The 9,081-nt window shown below is 41.1% G+C and overlaps 1 long non-coding RNA gene across 1 annotated transcript; it reads left to right on the top strand.

Annotated features, from left to right (window-relative positions):
- On the top strand, positions 1 to 3,877 carry LOC103912634. Its single transcript, XR_663383.1, has 2 exons — positions 1 to 52; positions 206 to 3,877. It is a non-coding gene; the product is annotated as an uncharacterized LOC103912634 (long non-coding RNA).
- The last annotated feature ends 5,204 nt before the right edge of the window (positions 3,878 to 9,081 follow it).

The following is a 9,081-nucleotide window of genomic DNA, read 5'->3' as shown; positions in this document are numbered from 1 at the left end:
CGCCGCGCCGCGGCCCATCTGCACCTTCTGCCTCAGCGACCAGCGGAAGCGGGTAAGGGCCGGCTCCCGAGGATCGATCTCCCTTCGGGCGCTGCTCGGCGGAGGGTGGTTAGCGGTCTCCGCCGCGGGTGCGGGGTTGTCCCAGCCGAGGGTTAAGGGGCGTCCGTGGTTTCTCCTAACCTGTGCTTTTTTGTCACTCGTACAGCACCGAGAAGGAGAGAAACCGCTGTCCGGTCCGGCTTTAGGCGGGCACTGAATCGGCTGAGAGTCTCGGGCAAACCTTGCGCTGACTGGACTGCTCTGGGTCACGTCGCCGCACCCACGCTGTATGTTTACATTTAAGGAACGCAGTCCTAAAAGAGTTACTTTTTAAGCCTCTGCACCTTGTTTCACTTTGTGACAGGTTTATTCAGGGTATTTTACAAATGAAATTGAACGCTGTTGAGACAGTTGCACCTGGTGTGGCTGCTATTTTAGGGCGAGAAATGTTAAACCCAAGCAGCCAAGCCCGGACCCTGATGTCTCCTAAACCTGTGTCACATGGTGAAACTTGAACTTCCAAACACACAGCGTCTCCTGTCAGGGGAACCTGTCATGAACACGTCGTGCTGTATGCCTTCAGCCCAGCTGGGGCTGCACGCAGCACTGCCGCCCACTCCTCCAGCTGCACGCCAGTTCTTGGGGTGGGGGGCCGATACCGACAGCTGACATGCTCGAGAGGTTCGAACAATGCTGGAAGATTATTTTAGGGTGTTCACAGAAGGTCGGGAAACTTCCAGTGAAAGCACCACGGTTCGCTGTGCGCGTAGGCGCAGCAGCAGCTCGACACGGGACGTAGCCAGGACGGGAGAGGAAAGTGGAGCGGTGCTGCGTAAGCGGTGCTCTTTCCTTATGAACGCTGCGAGTCATGCCAGTCCTACAAATAGCACGGGATATTCCTAAATCTGTCTGGCAAGCACGGGGTGAGGAGGGTTCCCCGAGGGCTCTCTACGTTTAGCCAACACCCAGGTCATTCCCAAAGTGTGCCTGTACATCGCTGATGTCATTTATCTCTCCTCAGTTTATTAACTTGTATACATTTTTTTTTAAGAAGTAAGTCTAAAAACCAAATATGCATGTTACGTTTTCAGTTTGGGACATTAATGAAGCAGCAGGCTAAAATCTTAAACCCCAGGAATGATGTTTTTTAAAAAATATATAGCTAGTTTAATTTTGCAATGTTTTTTATAGTTATATTTAATTAGGCCTTAATTAATCTTTAACTTGTTACTTTGGGAGGCACTCTGTATTCTTTAAAAGCTTGGTAACCGTACCACTCTGAGAAGTGCTGCGAAGGATACTTGTCTCTTCTCTTCCTCCCCCGATGCCATCTGTTCAGTTCTCCCGGCCAGCCTTGCTGCTTCAGCCAAACGCGAGGACTGAAGAAGCAGCGCTGCGTTGCTCACTTTACTTTCTGTGTAGAATTTTCTCGTCTTCCCCTAAATGAGTGCAAAGCAAATTCTGGCATTTATTATGAAGAACTTGGCAAGAACAAGATCTGGGTATATTGCTCGTGCAACTTCACATTTGTAGTTTTCCTTCTCCCCTCCCCAACACGTGCTGACTACCTTTCTTTTATCACGATGAGGAAAAATCTGTTGTACCTACAGAACGTGCCGTAAACGTCTCCTTTAAAATCCTAATCAAGAAAAATACCGAAGCAAAGTTCCAGCGTTTCCACATCATGTCGGTCTATTCACTTATTAAAAGCTACATGCCGTCTTTTCCTGAATTGAGAAGAGGTTTTTGTTTTTACGAGGTTGCGATCTTTTTTTTTTTTTTTTTTTTAAATAGGGGACTTTAAATTGCTGCCAGGTTATGATCTTTGTTTTGCTTTGGCATTGATTCGTGAAGCTGGAACTCCTTCAAGTTTATAGAGAGTGCTTTTTCATTTTTGTATTGTGTCGGCATGTGTGTGTGGGTATAGATTGCTACAAACATGTCTTCCTGGCTTTTTTTTAAATGAATTTGAAAGAGTTTGTCTTTTAAAAAATCATTTACTTTATAATTAAAGCTGATCTTACAGTTAAGCTCTACATTCTTATGAACACATTAAACCAAAGCATCTGACCTGCTTAACAGACAGTTAAGACAAATCTATTCATTTAGCTGTATCATTTAGTATGATACCCTAAAATGGCCAAAAAAATGCAATTTCAAACAATTTTAGGAAAATTTTGCATTGAGTTTGCTCTGAATTTTGCAATTCTTAAGAAAGACAATAAACTTAATTATTTCGGGTTTTCAAAATGTTGTGGTGGTGGTGCAGTTTTAGGAGTTTTAAGATTAGTTCTTGGCAAATGCAGCGTATTTGGATTTAATAGGATATCTCTATACTTAGTTATTAAAGGAAATGCGTATAAAAAAGTGAGGTCCACTTTTGCACCGTAGTATTAGCTGAAAGCTCGTGACTTGAAACTCTCATGAACAATTTGCACAATTCTACAGGAATTTGATGTTCTCACTTTAAATGGGATTTCGTCTCCCTGGTTTTGTGTAACGTTTATACAAAATGCTTTTCAATGGCAAAAGCAGGAGCAGGCTGTTACGACTTGGCCGTATCTCCTGTTTAATGTGGCTCAGTGTAGCATTACGTTCTTCTCTCTTCACTCAGGATAAACTGTTGAATTCAACTGGGCTTGAAGATTTCGGTGTAATGCCCAGGGTTTCAATTGCTAAATAATATTGGAATTCCAGTAACACTGATTGATCGTGGCAGAAATGAGGCCCCAGAGCACTGTGGCCCAAATATTTGTGGTACAGACAGATAATATCTATCCAAAACAATTATGACAGTGATTTTTCAGAGGAACAGACCCCAAGCCTGCATTTATCCTTATGTAACACTATGTATTTAAATGGGGACAAATGGGAACAGATCCTTACCTTTGCTGAAGTTTGTTTATAATGTAAAACTTCCCTACCCCCAGGAGCGAAAAAAGATACAGGATTGAGCTGTTACTGTGTAATGGGTTTTCTATAAACCTTGGGAAAAAGAATTTAATTTCTAGAGACACAGATGAATTGAGTGCTCGGATTTCACACATAAAGAGCTCACTTGTCATTAGGTATTTTACTGAATTTTTACTGTATGAGTTTGTGTGTCTTATCAGTTCTATTTTTTTAATCACTTGGTGGAGAGGCATTCTTCCTGGCATGCACAAATATATATTTATAAGCCAAAATTTTGAAACTCGGGTGTCTAAGAGCGAATACCTTCCTTGATGGTCAGGCATTGGAACGATGTGAGTTTTTCCAGAGGTGCCGAGCACCCTCTTGTTCTGCTGAAGACATTGTTTTTTCCACATACTCGCCACTGCATTCTGTGTATGTACGAACAGAGGCGTGCCTAATGCCAATCCCTTCTTTGTTTTCCTGTAAACACTTGGCTATTCAATTTATGTGATGCATGAATAAAGCAGAAATGGTGAGATATACGCCATTTGATCTTAGATCCTATTAAATGATTGTTAAAATATTCCAAGCATAGTACTTTGTATAAATAAATCATTGTACTCAGCCTGGTACATCACAGTATAAAAACAGCACCAAGCAAAACAAATAAATCATGTTGTTTGATTTTACTGGTTAAGTTTAAAGAAGTATTTAACATAGTACTTGGTTATTTATGAATTAATCATAAAGTAAGTCAAAGTACTTTCATATGTTAGCTACTATTTTCAGTTCCGTTCTACAAAATGGAAGTTTCCTTTCTCATATCTTATTGGAAAATCTGCTTCTTTACAAAAAATCTGTATTTGTTTGCAAAATGTGCTTATATTTGCTAAAATAAACAGTATTTTTGTTACTAATTTAAACAATAAACAATGAACACTAAGGTGGTAGTTCTCTTCTATAGCCATCTCAGTTAAGATACAAGTATTTAATCTTTTTCTTTACCTCTTTCAAACCTATCTCTGCAAGATTTCAGTAGCACATATATGTATGTATGTATGGATGTAGAAGCGTGGCCAGCAGGTCGAGGGAGGGGATTCTGCCCCTCTACTCTGCTCTGGGGAGACCCCACCTGGAGTACTGCGTCCAGCTCTGGAGCCCTCAGCATAAGAAAGGCACAGACCTGTTGGAGCAGGTCCAGAAGAGGGCCACGAAAATGATCAGGGGGATGGAACACCTCTGCTATGAAGAAAGGCTGAGAGAGTTGAGGATGTTCAGCCTGGAGAAGAGAAGGCTTCGGGGAGACCTTCTTGCAGCCTCTCAGTACTTAAAGGGGGCTTCTAAAAAAGATGGCAGCAAACGCTTTAGCAGGGCCTGTTGCGACAGGCCAAGGGGGAATGGCTTGAAACTAAAGGGGAGTAGATTTAGACTAGATAGAAGGAAGAAATGTTTTACGCTGAGGGTGGTGAAACACTGGCCCAGGTTGCCCAGAGAGGTGGTGGATGCCCCATCCCTGGCAACACTCAAGGTCAGGTTGGACGGGGCTCTGAGCAATCTGATGTAGTTGAAGATGTCCCTGCCCATGGCAGGGGGGTTGGACTAGGTGACCTTTAAAGTTTGTTTCCAACCCAAACTATTTTATGATTCTATGTATGTAGGTGCATACTATATATATGTATGTACGTACATACTACAGTGCTGCCAGAATGGTTGCATAAGACCAGTAGCTTTTAAACCCTTAACCATTGGACCAGTTATGTTTTGGAGGCAGCATTCTGATCCTGTAAGGTCTCCCTCTCTTTAGCACTGAGAAAGTCATACTAAGTGTCGGCACTAATACTTACGGTTGAGCTACCCAGCCAACACACAAGCCACTTTTCCCCCCTGTATCTACTCCCACTACCAAAGCTCAAGGCATTGAGCTTCAGATTTCTAATACAGCACGAAAGATGCATCCTAGGTGCTTTCATGAAATTGTAGGGCTTGATCTGCAAGCTACGCATCTCTCCTAGGCTGCTTGGTGTGCACTGGCAGTAGAGAAGGAAAGTGGGTAAAAAGCTTGGAAAAATGAACAAGGGGGTTCCTCTGCTCAGGGCCTGCACGACATCGTAAGTGCCAAATACAGGGGGAGTTGGAGGGAGGGAAAGGATGGAGGAAGGATATCAGGAGAAGAAGGGAAGAGGTTGATTTGCCAATGGAAGTTTAGGAGTTTCCAGCATCAGGCTAAACAAGCCAGTACATAAGCTAAAGAGCCCATAGTATGAGCAGTCAGTGCCATGTTTCCCCATAAGCAATTTTCTTTGGATGTTGTGTGTTTATGACCAGAAGGATTCATGGTTCCTAAGGCAGCAAATGGGACATCGCTGCAAGAGGAAAAGCTGCTCAGTCAAGTGACTACATTAAAACTCTGCCAAATTTACCCTTTGAAAAAACCTTCTAGTCATCAAAATGATTCTCTGTGGCCCCTTCTGAAAGGCAAATAGTAAACAACAAATCTTTAATTATCGTACTTAATCTTACATCGTCCCATACTCCCCCTTTATACATACTCCATGTAAGACTGTATGAGCCATTTCACAGAAGCCATAAAAAGTTAAGCATAAATTAGAGTCCGCTGAAAATTTGAGACACAAAAATCTTTGATGCCATTGGTTACTAGATTCTTTCAAAACAGACCTTCAACTTCCTTCCACAAAAAAAAGCTGTTTTCTGTGTTTTGGCCTGTTGCTCTGTGAGACACTAGACACTATGTTGAGAGAATCTCGCAAAAAAATGTAAAACCTAAAATAGCTGTCTAAATACCACTTTTCAGAAGAGAGTAGTAACGTCTCGATTGATGGTAAGAGCTAGTGGATAATACAAGGCTAAGAGAAAGAGTTCATAAAAAATTAGCTAAAACAGACAGCATACTGCCAAGGCGAAAGATCTGGGGGATATATTATACCAGGAATCCTTTGAAGGTTGAAGAGAAGTGTTTCTAAAGAATCAACATGGGGATTGTGGGGGAGGAAGAGAAAATTATTACTGGGATAAAAAATACCGTAGAGTTTTGTGAAAGGTAAAGAAAAAACCCTACTACTTAATAGTGAGAAGAACTGAACTGGCTGCTCTGAACATAGTTCTTCAAAAACTTTTTCAAAATTTGGATATACATACATAGCCAGGCAGCCCAGTGTCTTATTTCAAATGAAATCCTTTAGCTATTACAACATAATACAGAGTTTCAGGAACCTTGAAGATTCATAGCACTTTTGAAGTCGTACAGTAATGAATACAGGCTTCCTCAGGAGAGGAAGAGGAAAGAGAGGGCATTGATAAAGAAGAGTAACCGGTAGCCCACCGAGGAGGATATTCTCTGTGGCGCCAAGAGAAACCCCGGTTCAAGTCCAGGTCAACATTTACCCTTACAAATGCTCTAATCATTGTAACCCTCCCTCATTCTCCTGCCAGAAGTGCATACGAGGCGTATTTGGTGTCTATTTTGAGACTCCCAAGCAGCCTCTGGTGAGAGGCAGGTATCTCAGATCTGCAAGAACTATGGCGCAACTGGGCATGAGCTGGGCAACCAAAGGGGGTTTTGTTGTTGTTTTAATGAATATTTAGATATTTATCATAATTTAGGCAAGTAGGAAAGGTCCTCATGAATTGCTGTGCTACAATTAGGTACCTAAATTATGCCTAATTGAAAATCAGGATGTATGTATGCATGCATTTTCCCCAGCAGAAGGCCAATTTAAGGCAGTCCTTCCTCCAGCTTCTCTTTCCTCACCCCTCAGTTGTGTCACTGGGTCACTGGAACTTTTTGTCGACCCTCTCTGAAGCCAGATGAGATAAATCATTTATGTTAAAAACAACAACAACAACAAAAACCCAAAAACACACACAAAAAATCCCCCAAACCCAAAAGAAATCTAGCTCTTGCAAGTATCTGACATCCTGATACAGGTGAACTATGATTTGCCAATGAAAGCGTCCCCTGTTTTGGTGCTAGATAAAATGTTGTGTAACAAAACACTTAAGATACCAGTTGCTTTAGAAAGGCCTTATCTTCTCTCATTCATTTACTACGTTCACATCACAGTAATGTTGTGAGGGTTTAATTAAACATTTGGAAATTGCTATGGGTTCTTCCAAAGGAGAAGCCAATATAAATGAGACAATTACACGGAAATGGGTGATGAAATAAGTAAGTGATAAAAGTAATTCTACTTGTTATGGCATCTCTCTCTAACATCCGATTGTCTTTCCTTCACATCATTAAAATAGACCCTACTTTCCAAGCATATGTATGCAGATCATCTTTAAATGCAAAGATTACAGAAAAAGGTAATTCTTTCAAAGAAGAGAATTGTGCTTGGCAGAAAGGGTAAGCATCTGTCAGGCCCAGATAAAATCAGACAGCTGTGCTCTATCCTGAAAGGGTGTCGTGACGCTAAGTTTTCCTAGGGAAATAACATCTTTGGTATGAAAAGCTGCAAAATGTAATGAAGTCTCCAGACAAATAAGTAGAGAAAACAGAAACTCTCAGAGCTCATTTTTATCTAAAATACCAACCCTATATCAGGAGAAAAAATGCAGGATGAGAGGAGGATAACATCTTTCCCAAACAGTAAAAAATAAGGCGTGGGAGGATCATCTCACTTTATATTCTCAATAAAATTAATCCTTTAGATTAGAATCAAAGGTAAGAGGCGACTTTAGCAGCAATAATCACTGCAGAGAGCCACTGGGATAGTAAGAGGGCTGGGACACAGGACACCTAGGACAGGCTACGGGAAGAAGGGGCAGTTAAAATGGAGACAAGAAAGCAAGCTAGGTGGAAATCTAACAGCAGTCTTGCAACAGCTAAAGGGGAAGGCGGAGCCAGGCTTTTCTGAGAGGTGCACAATGAAAGGACAAGCAGCAATAATCACAAGTTGCAATAAGGTAATTTTTTTTTTTTTTTTACTTAAGGAAAAATGTTCCTCGCCACAAGCATGGTTAAGCACTGGAACAGGTCATCCAGGGAGGCTGTGGAAGCCTCCTCCTTGGAGAGTTTCAGAACTTGACAGGGCAAAGCCCCGAGCAGTCTGGTCTAACTTTGAAGTCAGCTTTGCTTTGAAAATGGAAGAAGCATTGAACAACTCAAAAGGTCTTTTTCAATCTAATTTTTCATACGATTCTATGAAATGATGAGCTTATGGTTCTCTGGAAAGGAAGACTGTAGAACAGAACAGTAATAAAAACTTGAAAAATGCAATGACTTCACAGGAAAAATCTATACTTCTGGGCAGTGCCAGGATCTATTATTCCAGGTGAAAATGAGGGGCATTCAGGTATGCATATCAACAAGACAGCGAAAAAGGTTCCTGGAGAAAGGAGGAACTGAACATGCCTATAAAGCGGATTTCCAAAAATAGAAACAATCAGTGGCAGGGCTCTGTTTCTATCAGAAGGACCTCTCAGGTCTATTCTGGGCTTGAATTAGCAAAAAGGCCTTAATGACTTGTTTGGATGATGGATTAAGATTTAAATTTACAGGTGATGATAGCTTTGGAGGGTAGTATTAGAATTAGAGATGAACTTAAAAAGAAAAATAAAAGGAGAAATGTTCTTAAAAAGATGCATTTCAATATAGAAATATACATAGTACTACACATGGAGAGGAATAATCTACTGCACAAACAAATGATGGAGAATGACAAGCAGAAAATTATTTTTGAGGTGTCACATACCACAAACATGACAAGCCTTTGCAAGAAAAGTAAACCTCACACAGGATGCATATTTCATTAAGATCCCTTTCAGCACTATTTTCTATGATTATTAGAACTTCCCCGAGTTCTGAGATGTCTGGCTGGGTGGAAAATCTGTTAAAAATTGTAACTTAAAAGAATGCTATGTGTAGAGAAATACATAGTCTTAACTACAGTGCCTGTGCAAATGAAATGATGGAGGGGGACTTGAGATTGTGAATGCCAAACTAAGTAACAGTGACACGGGATATCTGTATCTTATTAACTAATAAAGGTCTACTGAAGACACCTGCAGCAGTATAAAAAGAAGTTATGAGATCCTGAAATTTTCAAGGGTAACATTTAAAGAACGTGTGGTGCTGCTAGTGATTGGAGCCTGAGTATATGCTAAACACATGGATATACAGTAATT

The sequence above is a fragment of the Pygoscelis adeliae genome, unplaced genomic scaffold, assembly GCF_000699105.1.
Source record: "Pygoscelis adeliae isolate BGI_AS28 unplaced genomic scaffold, ASM69910v1 Scaffold222, whole genome shotgun sequence".
Lineage (NCBI taxonomy): Eukaryota > Metazoa > Chordata > Aves > Sphenisciformes > Spheniscidae > Pygoscelis > Pygoscelis adeliae.
Note: the sequence above shows the minus strand (reverse complement) of the source record. Positions and strands in the feature narration are given on the sequence as shown.